Source organism: Physella acuta, unplaced genomic scaffold (genome assembly GCF_028476545.2).
Source record: "Physella acuta isolate Inbredline_101_S28 unplaced genomic scaffold, ASM2847654v3 ptg000258l, whole genome shotgun sequence".
NCBI classification, from domain to species: Eukaryota; Metazoa; Mollusca; class Gastropoda; family Physidae; genus Physella; species Physella acuta.
This window is the reverse complement of record NW_026731777.1, coordinates 121,817-133,425: the sequence shown is the minus strand read 5'-3', so window position 1 is coordinate 133,425 and position 11,609 is coordinate 121,817.

The window sequence follows — 11,609 nt, the reverse complement described above, 5'->3', positions numbered from 1 at the left end:
TATTTATTATTTTTAGAACATAACTTCTTATACTTCCCATGAAATTAAAAGAAATTTATATTTTACTAATTAAATTACAGTTTAAAAAACAAAAGAGAGTTGTGTTTTAAATATGCAAAATGCACAGCTCATAAATTATTGTTAATAGCATACATGATTTACAGCATGTGCGTTAAACACCCATTGCGAAGAACTACGTATAACTTAAATAAAATGATCCTAAACGCTACATTTTCTTAACGCATGCAATAATTATTCCGTAATGACTACCGGGTCCATATTTATGTTCCTGGAAATAGTTACATTAATTTTACATTTTCACAAGATAACATAATGACGAAGGTTTTGGAACTTTTTTGAAAATGACAACCTCTGTTTATCAAAAAAAAATACCATATAGGCTTATATCTTAAAATTTGATAAAGTTAAAATAAGCCAAAACTTCGTATGAATTAGAAACCATGAACACGAAAAATGTACCATACCAGTCTTTTAGATGCGTCGAGTGCCATTGCAAATATAACGAATGAATACTTTACGTCTCACAGTCCTGAGTCTACAGGCAACTCAGTCGAGAAAATCAATACCTGCTGCAATGTAACTGTGTTGGCTGTGACGTGAATGTGTACCTTGAAACTAAGACATAAATCACTACATATGTTCAGTAGACCGTTAATTTTTAACCGAGTGTAGTATCAGGCATTTCTAGCTATGTTACACTTGGTTACACTTGAAGTGGTAAGATCGTCTCACCTTCAGCTATCTCACCTCCTAAGAGGGGGGGGGCACTCAATATTTTCGGGAGAGGGGCACGGACACGGTTAACGGTATATAATTTCTATATCAATTCCATTTCGTTCCGGGGGGGGGGGGGGGGTGCGGGGGCGATAGACTTTCTTCGGGGGGGGGGGGGGGGGAGGCCGAAAAGATGCCTGGATGAAAAACTGATTTTGTCTGGGATATTTTGTACTGTCATCGTTACAGCTGTAATAGGATGTCGACCAAGAAATTTTTCTTAACTTTGACATTAGTCAGTCAGTTATTTCATGAAAATAGATTTTATATAGATTAATAATTAAAGAAAATAACAGAAAAGGTCAATTTATTATATTCTACTAAATTTATTTCATTCTGTATTATAACTTGTTACAAAAAAATAAAGATACATGTCATTTGAGTTTACATAGTAGATTTTTAGACAGACTGTAACTTATGAACAAGAGGCGGGGATCGAGACAGCCTAATCGTATGGTAAACCGTGCGACAACTAACCCCAAAAAACATGAATTTGGGTCCCTGGCCTATGTCCGTAAAATGTCCACCCAGCTTTGAAGGGTAACTGACCCACGTTAGGGAAAGTAATGCGGTTGGAAAAAGTGCTGATCCCACAATTTCATTATTTCCTGAGGACAAGATAATATATATGAATCCTCTTTCATCTACCTCACGGATTGTTAGGTCTGAAATGGGGAATTTGATTTTAACTATTTTATTGGGGGGGGGGGGGGTATTACCTGGAAAAAGCCCTTTGTACATCACTCAAATCCCACCTACACAAACCTTATCCCTAGGATTATATTGTTTTCACTGGCAAAACTCTGGTTTCTATTTTTGTGATAGTATGAAACTCTAGTGTTGTTTGTGTCAGTGTGTGAAAGGACGAATAGAAAAAACGAATTATTTAAACAATTGAAATCTTTACCTTAATCTCCGTTGACAGGATATTAATGTAACGGTTTAAACAAAATTATAGAATATGAATATGTAAGCCGGATCCAGAGCAATGATGTAATTATAGCCATATTTTGCTAGCTAGCTAAAAAAAGACACACTAATTATTGGATGAAGTGCATGTAACATCACCTTTTATGTTGTAAGTGTTGCCATAACTTTGTCACAATATATTTTTAAGACATTAAAAGAAAAATAAAGATGGTAACTTGGGATATAGACATGATTTTTTAATCCATTTTAAATACTTAAACGTATTAAAATAAAATAAAACCTCGTAGGAAAAAGAATTGCACACAAGTGAGCGCCAAATAAAATGTGCATAATAGTAATTTTTATACTTAAAATTATTCAAAAGCCTTAATTTTGCATGGGCGACCCCCCCCCTCCTCTGGCAGGATTCTATTTGGCGCCCTGGTCTTTCCGGTGAGCGCTATGGCGACTACGTTCGGCCCCCAAAGGAACTTACTTTTTATTCTTTTATTTTTGTGTTGGGAAAAAAACATAATTACATAATTAGCGTGGATTGGTCAGCAAGGAAACAATTATAAATTAAAGGAAAACGAGTTTAATTTTTATTAGCTTACTGCATATAGATAATTTCTGAAGGGATAGAAAAAAAACACTTTATCGTACTATACTGCCATCTTAAAATACTTAATTTAAACTTTTTTTTAGTGGGGGAAAACGAGATTAATAATTATTAATTTTACATTTTTAATATTGTTAAGCTTATACTTGTACAATAAATGTACGTATACTAAGACTAAATATACTTTATATTTTATACAAATGTAAGTTAACAATGCAGGTGGATCTAATTTCACTAAATCACTTTTTTAGCAGATTCCATGGTTGAAAATATTAAAAAGGACTCACCCTGTTTATTGTTCAACAATTATCGTATCACTGATTTAAAGATCAGAATGGAAGAAATGTCAAAAACAGGTTCAATCATTGTAGACTTAATGTGCAGTAAGTCCTACAGTCTGCATGTCAACATACAGTTTTCATGTAACGGTGAAATTGAAATAATTATGACGGGCGAAAGTAAAGACAGTAAATTCGAGGGAAAATGTATGTATTTTACTCTAAAAATCGCTGAAGTTGCACAAGAAAAATCAACAACATACATTTGGAAGAAACAAAGCAAATGTTATAATTTAACCAATGAGTCGATTAAGCTACTGAAAGAGGAATTAAACAATCGCAAAGCTATAGTGTGCGACACATTGTTGATTTTTTGGACGTAACGGAAGGAAAGAATAAACAGGTTTGTAAATTTCAGAAACTCTAGAAACTTATTTCTGTAAGCTTTGTAACATTGTATCTTATAGTTAAGGAAAAAGTGTCTTTAGCTTTTTGTAAATGTTATATTATGTTACATTCATTCGTTTTATTTGATAACAAACACCAAGACACGTATATATTATACATCCATTCATATATATGTATATATATATACATATATATATATATATATATATATATATATATATATATATATATATATATTGTCCAATATCTACAACGATAGATATTATAAAATTAGTTTGACACGCATGACACGAATACTGCCGAATGCATTTTATTTTATACAAGCCGTTATTGGCTAGGCTTTGCTCAAGCCAAAAGTATCCAGATCAATATTTAGATGTTAACTTTAGTTTTATCGTAACATTTTAAAGGACGAGATAATTTTTTAAAATAAAAAACGACTCAAAATGAAAATTGAAAACAACTACACACGATCCCTGGGACTGCAAATAGTAAACCTTTATGCGTCTATCTCGAAAGTCTCAAGTTGTGATCTAGGAGACTGTAGGACGTCCATGAGTCCACCCAGCTCTAAAGGGTACCTGACTTAATTTGAGGAAAGTAAAGGTGGCCTGGCATAGTGATGACCATATCATCCCCTCATATGCCGAGTTCAAGGAACCGTATGAACTCTACTTCATCAGCCCAATGGATCACTAGCTCTAAAGAGGAATCTTTACTTACACACTCTACTTAACCTAAATATAAATACACACTATGCGCATACTATAAGAAAATTCATACGATTTTTAAAAAACGTTTAAGGAAACTAAAACTATATTAATACCACCCTGGTTGTAACCCACCCCTCCGTAAGCTTGTGTACTGTATATCTAGACAACACTAAGAGCTTAACTAGCGGGTGTCCAAACTCCTAATAGGCTCGACCAAGCTAGTAAGATATGTGCAGGAAGGGTTTGTAAAATAGCCAGCAGTCCTCCAGGTTGGGTATTGAATATAAAGCCAGCAACCATATTTAAGAATAAAGACGTTACACAATTTATTTACCGAAAGTAATAAAAACCTATGAAAGGGGAGCAGTACCCGAAAGAAACAAGAACGTCGATAAAACCTGTGACATAGAATCCGACATGGGAAACAACCAAATATAGATGCATCATATTTGGAAGTATTAAGGATACAAGATACACATATTTTCGATTTTAAAATATTGCTCTTCAAAATGTTTATTTCTTAATTGGGTACTAATACCTTTTATCTATCTAACCTGAACATTTCGGACTTTTACAGCCTACGGTCATCCTTTTATTTGGATGTGAAACATGGTAACCCTTGTCATATTTTCACACTACTAAGCGGACAGCGGCTATCTTCGAGCGGGTATTACATCATTTATTGCGGGGCGCCATAAACTCTACAGCAATCTAAGGGCCAAGCACTCGTGTACACACTGGTGTAGTGACCTTTTCTTTTGTTCTAAAAATAAGTGGGGTAAACGTGGTTTTCTACAAAGTAAAATTTGATGTCAAACTCCATATAAGGGCATGCGCGTAACAAATGAATGGGAAAAGATTCAATAATATTATAGTACAGTATCTAAATATAATTCACGATAGGTTGCAACTAACCAGGTGTGCTAGGCAGCCATCTTATTTCTAGATAAACAAAACAATTGGATTATCTTTGTTTGTTTAATTATACAACAACATTTAGGTTAATAATTGAAATTTAGCCAAGAAGTGTACTGTTGATTGTCATTGGAACACTATTAAACACTGTTTCGTACGCTTTATACTAAGCTGAAACAATGCGTCATGGACATGTCAGTCAGTTTGAAGAATGTACTAAAGCCATCCGCTTCATCCCCCCCCCATCCCCTCCTCGCCATTCAACCACGACCAGTGTATAATCTTGTTACAGCTTGGTGTGATAGGCTTAAACGCGTTAATCAAAATTTACATCGTTCTGTAACCGACACATGTGTAAATGTGTATGCCCTTCGCTCTGTATAGGGTTTACTAGCAACTAATGTAAATACTAGATAGGACAGCTGATAAGCATTTATTGTACGTAAACATAGTGCTTGACCCTATCTACACAGATGTGTTATTCACGGTTGAATAACCATACGTAATCTATTTCTCATTGGATCTTAACGCACTGTCCAGGGGTGGGGGAGGGGTGGGGGAAGTGTGGGGAGGTGTGGGGGAGGTGTGCGATGGAATGGGAATCCCGAGTTGCCACCCCTGTTGTTTCATATAAGAATATTCGAGAAAATTTAGGGGAGATCACTCCCGGTTTATTTTAGAAAAAATGATATAACAATGTTTATTGTGTGGTAAAAGATAATCTATATTATGTATCCACAGCATATCAAAACATCCACCCAGCCGATTTAAACAATGGACCGTCCATTGCAAAATTTCAAAAGGAAAACTACAGCTGTGCTTTACCTTATTCTACTACTGAAATGATATATACAGTATAATCTTGAAGGAGCGAGATTTTTTAAATATGATTTTCAAAAATTGTTCTTATACATTAGCATCATACAACGTTTTATAGTTGAACGTTTTAGGTAGATTTAATGACTGTTAAATTTTATCAATATGTCCTTTAAACGCTAGTATAAATATCAAACATTAAAATGATAATTAAAAATATAGCTAAGAAGAAAAAAAAACTGAGACAATGTATTTTTAAAATAAATTTTGTAGACAACGACAAATTATTAAATTACTATTAAAACAAAACAAAAAATCAGTATCTCGTCTATATTAATACTTGTATTTTGTAAATTTTACTTTGTTATGTGTGTTTTTAAGCATTTAAAAACATACTTCATATATTTTTCCTTGCAATTTATAATATATTGAATCACTATTTTAAATCGTATCTCAATTATGTGTACAGATACTTTTAAACAAATACAATTAAATATTAGAATATAGATATGTCAATGTCTTGTCAATTAGTATTTTTCCAAACAAATAAAATATAGATTGGTTTGATATTTAATTTTATGACTCCGTTTGTGATCATTATATTCTTAAAGAAGTGAAATGTTAAATTGTACTATTGGATTGGGTTATATTACAAAGGTATAAACTGAAAGATAAACATAACATTACTCTTCGTGTAAAGACAGATATTGCACTATTCGCTTCAATATAATCCTATATTTTTATAGAAGCAATTATAGTTTTTAAATAAAACAATTTTTTACATCAAAATTTAAACACAAATAAAGAAAAATAATATAATATGGTGTTGCATTGATTTGATTTTAAATTGCAATTGGAAAGCTGACAGTGTACATTATATTTTTTTATAATTATACATATATATATATATATATATATATATATATATATATATATATATATATATATATATATATATATATATATATATATATATGTGCTAGTAAAAATGTACATTTTTAAAAATATAGTTAAATAAACCGAACGCTTTACTATTTACTATTTTTCATTTGATACAACATTAAGTATAGCGCATTTCATGTCTTCAGTTTTTTCTTCAGCTTCTTAATATAATAATATCCAATTCTAATTTTTTTATTTCACATACACAAAAAATACAAATTTAATTTAAACAATGGTGATTTTATTTACAAATAATACATGTGCTGCATATTTTACATTACAATTAAAATCAGACAGAAAAATAAAACACGAATACAGATGTCTAAACAAAGTAGATATTACCTGGATACAAAATATCAAAAAATTGTTTAAAGGTACATAACTAATAATTCTTAAAGTACCTTTCTATTTTCATTGTTACTTCCCTTAGACCGTAAATCACATTGGTTTCTCTCGACTACTCGTAGCAAATTTCAAGATTTCAAATAAAGCCATATGACTTAAGTGGTAAACTGTCAAGTCAAGTAGGCCTACAGTCATATCAAGGTGTAGATCATGACTTGTCATGACTTGAAGTGCTAAATTGTCAGGTAAAGCACAGCAAAGAATCCTTGTTCTAACGATCCATATGGCAGATGAAGTAGAGTTTCTGATTAATGAAAATTCAAGAAGGTCCCTAAATCGAAACTTAAGCGTCAATATTGAGAGTCGCTAGATCCAAATGTTAGCGTCAATATTGAGAATCGCTAGATCTAAACTTTAGCATCAATATTGAGAGTCGCTAGATCCAAACTTTAGCGTCAATATTGATAGTCGCTAGATCCAAACGTTAGCGTCAATATTGAGAATCGCTAGATCAAAACTTTAGCGTCAATATTGAGAGTCGCTAGATCCAAACGTTAGCGTCAATATTGAGAATCGCTAGATCAAAACTTTAGCGTCAATATTGAGAGTCGCTAGATCCAAACTTTAGCGTCAATATTGAGAGTAGATAGATCCAAACTTTAGCGTCAATATTGAGAGTCACTAGATCCAAACTTTAGCATCAATATTGAGAATCGCTAGATCCAAACTTTATCGACAATATTGAGAGTCGCTAGATCAAAACTTTAGCATCAATATTGAGCGTCGCTAGATCCCAACTTTAGCGTCAATATTGAGAGTCGCTAGATCCAAACTTTAGCGTGAATATTGAGAGTCGCTAGATCCTAACTTTAGCGTCAATATTGAGAGTCGCTAGATCCAAACTTTAGCGTCAATATTGAGAGTCGCTAGATCCAAGCTTTAGCGTCAATATTGAGAGTCGCTAGATCCAAACTTAGGCGACAATATTGAGAGTCGCTAGATCTAAACTGTAGCGTCAGTATTGAGAGTCTCTAGATCATAACATTAGCGTCAATATTGAGAGTCGCTAGATCCAAACTTTAGCGTCAATATTGAGAGTCGCTAGATCCCAAATTTAGCGTCAATATTGAGAGTCGCTAGTTCCAAACTTTAGCGACAATATTGAGTCGCTACATCTATACTTTAGCGTCAATATTGAGAGTCGCTAGATCCAAACTTTAGCGTCAATATTGAGAGTCGCTAGATCCCAACTTTAGCGTCAATATTGAGAGTCGCTAGATCCAAACTTTAGCGTCAATATTGAGAGTCGCTAGATCCCAAATTTAGCGTCAATATTGAGAGTCGCTAGTTCCAAACTTTAGCGACAATATTGAGTCGCGACATCCATACTTTAGCGTCAATATTGAGAGTCGCTAGATCAAAACTTATGCGTCAATACTAAGAGTCGCTAGATCCCAAATTTAGCGTCAACATTGAGAGTCGCTAGATCCAAACTTTAGCGTCAATATTGAGAGTCGCTAGATCCCAAATTTAGCTTTAATATTGAGAGTCACTAGATCCAAACTTTAGCGTCAATATTGAGATTCGCTAGATCCAAACTTTAGCGTCAATATTGAGAGAGGCTAGATCCAAACTGTAGCGTCAATATTGAGAGTCGCTAGATCAAATTTTTAGCATCAATATTGAGAGTCGCTAGATCCAAACTTTAGCGTCAATATTGAGAGTCGCTAGATCCAAACTTTAGCGACAATATTGAGAGTTGCTAGATTCTAACTTTAGCGTCAATATTGAGAGTCGCTAGATCCTAACTTTAGCGTGAATATTGAGAGTCGCTAGATCCAAACTTTAGCGACAATATTGAGAGTTGCTAGATTCTAACTTTAGCGTCAATATTGAGAGTCGCTAGATCCAAACTTTAGCGTCAATATTGAGAGTCGCTAGATCCAAACTTTAGCGACAATATTGAGAGTTGCTAGATTCTAACTTTAGCGTCAATATTGAGAGTCGCTAGATCCTAACTTTAGCGTGAATATTGAGAGTCGCTAGATCGTAACTTTAGCGACAATATTGAGAGTCGCTAGATCCTAACTTTGGCGTGAATATTAAGAGTCGCTAGATCCTAACTTTAGCGACAATATTGAGAGTCGGTACATCAAAACTTTAGCATCAATATTGAGAGTCGCTAGATCCCAACTTTAGCGACAATATTGAGAGTCGCTAGATCCCAACTTTAGCGTCAATATTGAGAGTCGCTAGATCCAAACTTTAGCGTGAATATTGAGAGTCGCTAGATCCAAACTTTAGCGACAATATTGAGAGTCGCTAGATCCAAACTTTAGCGTCAATATTGAGAGTCGCTAGATCCCAACTTTAGCGTCAATATTGAGAGTCGCTAGATCCAAACTTTAGCGTCAATATTGAGAGTCGCTAGATCCAAACTGTAGCGTCAATATTGAGAGTCGCTAGATCAAAACTTTAGCATCAATATTGAAAGTCGCTAGATCCAAACTTTAGCGTCAATATTGAGAGTCGCTAGATCCAAACTTTAGCATCAATATTGAGAATCGCTAGATCCAAACTTTAGCGACAATATTGAGAGTCGCTAGATCAAAACTTTAGCATCAATATTGAGCGTCGCTAGATCCCAACTTTAGCGTCAATATTGAGAGTCGCTAGATCCAAACTTTAGCGTAAATATTGAGAGTCGCTAGATCCAAACTTTAGCGTCAGTATTGAGAGTCGCTAGATCATAACTTTAGCGTCAATATTGAGAGTCGCTAGATCCAAACTTTAGCGTCAATATTGAGAGTCGCTAGATCCCAAATTTAGCGTCAATATTGAGAGTCGCTAGTTCCAAACTTTAGCGACAATATTGAATCGCTACATCCATACTTTAGCGTCAATATTAAGAGTCGCTAGATCCAAACTGTAGCGTCAATATTGAGAGTCGCAGGATCTCAACTTTAGCGTCAATATTGAGAGTCGCTAGATCCAAACTTTAGCGTCAATATTGAGAGTCGCTAGATCCCAAATTTAGCGTCAATATTGAGAGTCGCTAGTTCCAAACTTTAGCGACAATATTGAGTCGCGACATCCATACTTTAGCGTCAATATTGAAAGTCGCTAGATCCAAACTTTTATCGTCAATATTGAGAGTCGCTAGATCAAAACTTTAGCATCAATATTGAGAGTCGCTAGATCCATACTTTAGCGTCGATATTGAGAGTCGCTAGATCCAAACTTTTGCGACAATATTGAGAGTCGCTAGATCCAGACTTTAGCGTCAATATTGAGAGTCGCTAGATCCAAACTTTAGCGTCAATATTGAGAGTCGCTAGATCCCAACTTTAGCGTCAATATTGTGAGTCGCTAGATCCAAACTTTAGCGTCAATATTGAGAGTCGCTAGATCCAAACTTTAGCGACAATATTGAGAGTCGCTTGATCCAAACTGTAGCGTCAATATTGATAGTCGCTAGATCCCAACTTTAGCGTCAATATTGAGAGTCGCTAGATCCAAACTTTAGCGTCAATATTGAGAGTCGCTAGATCCCAAATTTAGCGTCAATATTGAGAGTCGATAGATCCAAACTTTAGCGTCAATATTGAGAGTCACTAGATCCAAACTTTATCGACAATATTGAGATTCGCTATATCCAAATTTTAGCGACAATATTGAGAGTCGCTAAATCCAAACTTTAGCGTCAATATTGAGAGTCTCTAGATCCAAACTTTTATCGTCAATATTGAGAGTCGCTAGATCAAAACTTTAGCATCAATATTGAGAGTCGCTAGATCCATACTCTAGCGTCGATATTGAGAGTCGCTAGATCCAGACTTTAGCGTCAATATAGAGAGTCGCTAGATCCAAACTATAGCGTCAATATTGAGAGTCGCTAGATCAAAACTTTAGCGTCAATACTGAGAGTCGCTAGATCCCAAATTTAGCGTCAACATTGAGAGTCGCTTGATCCAAACTTTAGCGTCAATATTGAGAGTCGCTAGATCCCAAATTTAGCTTCAATATTGAGAGTCACTAGATCCAAACTTTAGCGTCAATATTGAGATTCGCTAGATCCAAACTTTAGCGTCAATATTGATAGTCGCTAGATCCTAACTTTAGCGTCAATATTGACAGTCGCTAGATCCTTACTTTAGCGTCAATATTGATAGTCGCTAGATCCTAACTTTAGCGTCAATATTGAGAGTCGCTAGATCCAAACTTTAGCGTCAATATTGAGAGTCGCTAGATCCAGACTTTAGCGTCAATATTGAGTCGCAAGATCCAAACTTTAGCGTCAATATTGAGTCGCTAGATCCAAACTTTAGCGTCAATATTGAGAGTCGCTAGATCCATACTTTAGCGACAATATTGAGTGTCGCTGGATCCAAACTTTAGCGTCAATATTGAGAGTCGCTAGATCCAAACTTTAGCGTCAATATTGAGTCGCAAGATCCAAACTTTAGCGTCAATATTGAGTCGCAAGTTCCAAACTTTAGCATCAATATTGAGAGTCGCTAGATCCAGACTTTAGCGTCAATATTGAGTCGCAAGATCCAAACTTTAGCGTTAATATTGAGAGTCACTAGATCCAAACTTTAACGTCAATATTGATAGTCGCTAGATCCAAACTTTAGCGTCAATATTGAGAGTCGCTAGATCTTAACTTTAGCGTGAATATTGAGAGTCGCTAGATCCAAACTTTATCGTCAATATTGAGAGTCGCTAGATCCAAACTTTAGCGTCAATATTGATAGTCGCAAGATCCAAACTTTAGCGTCAATATTGAGTCGCAAGTTCCAAACTTTAGCGTCAATATTGAGAGTCGCTAGATCCAGACTTTAGCGTCAATATTGAGTCGCAAGATCC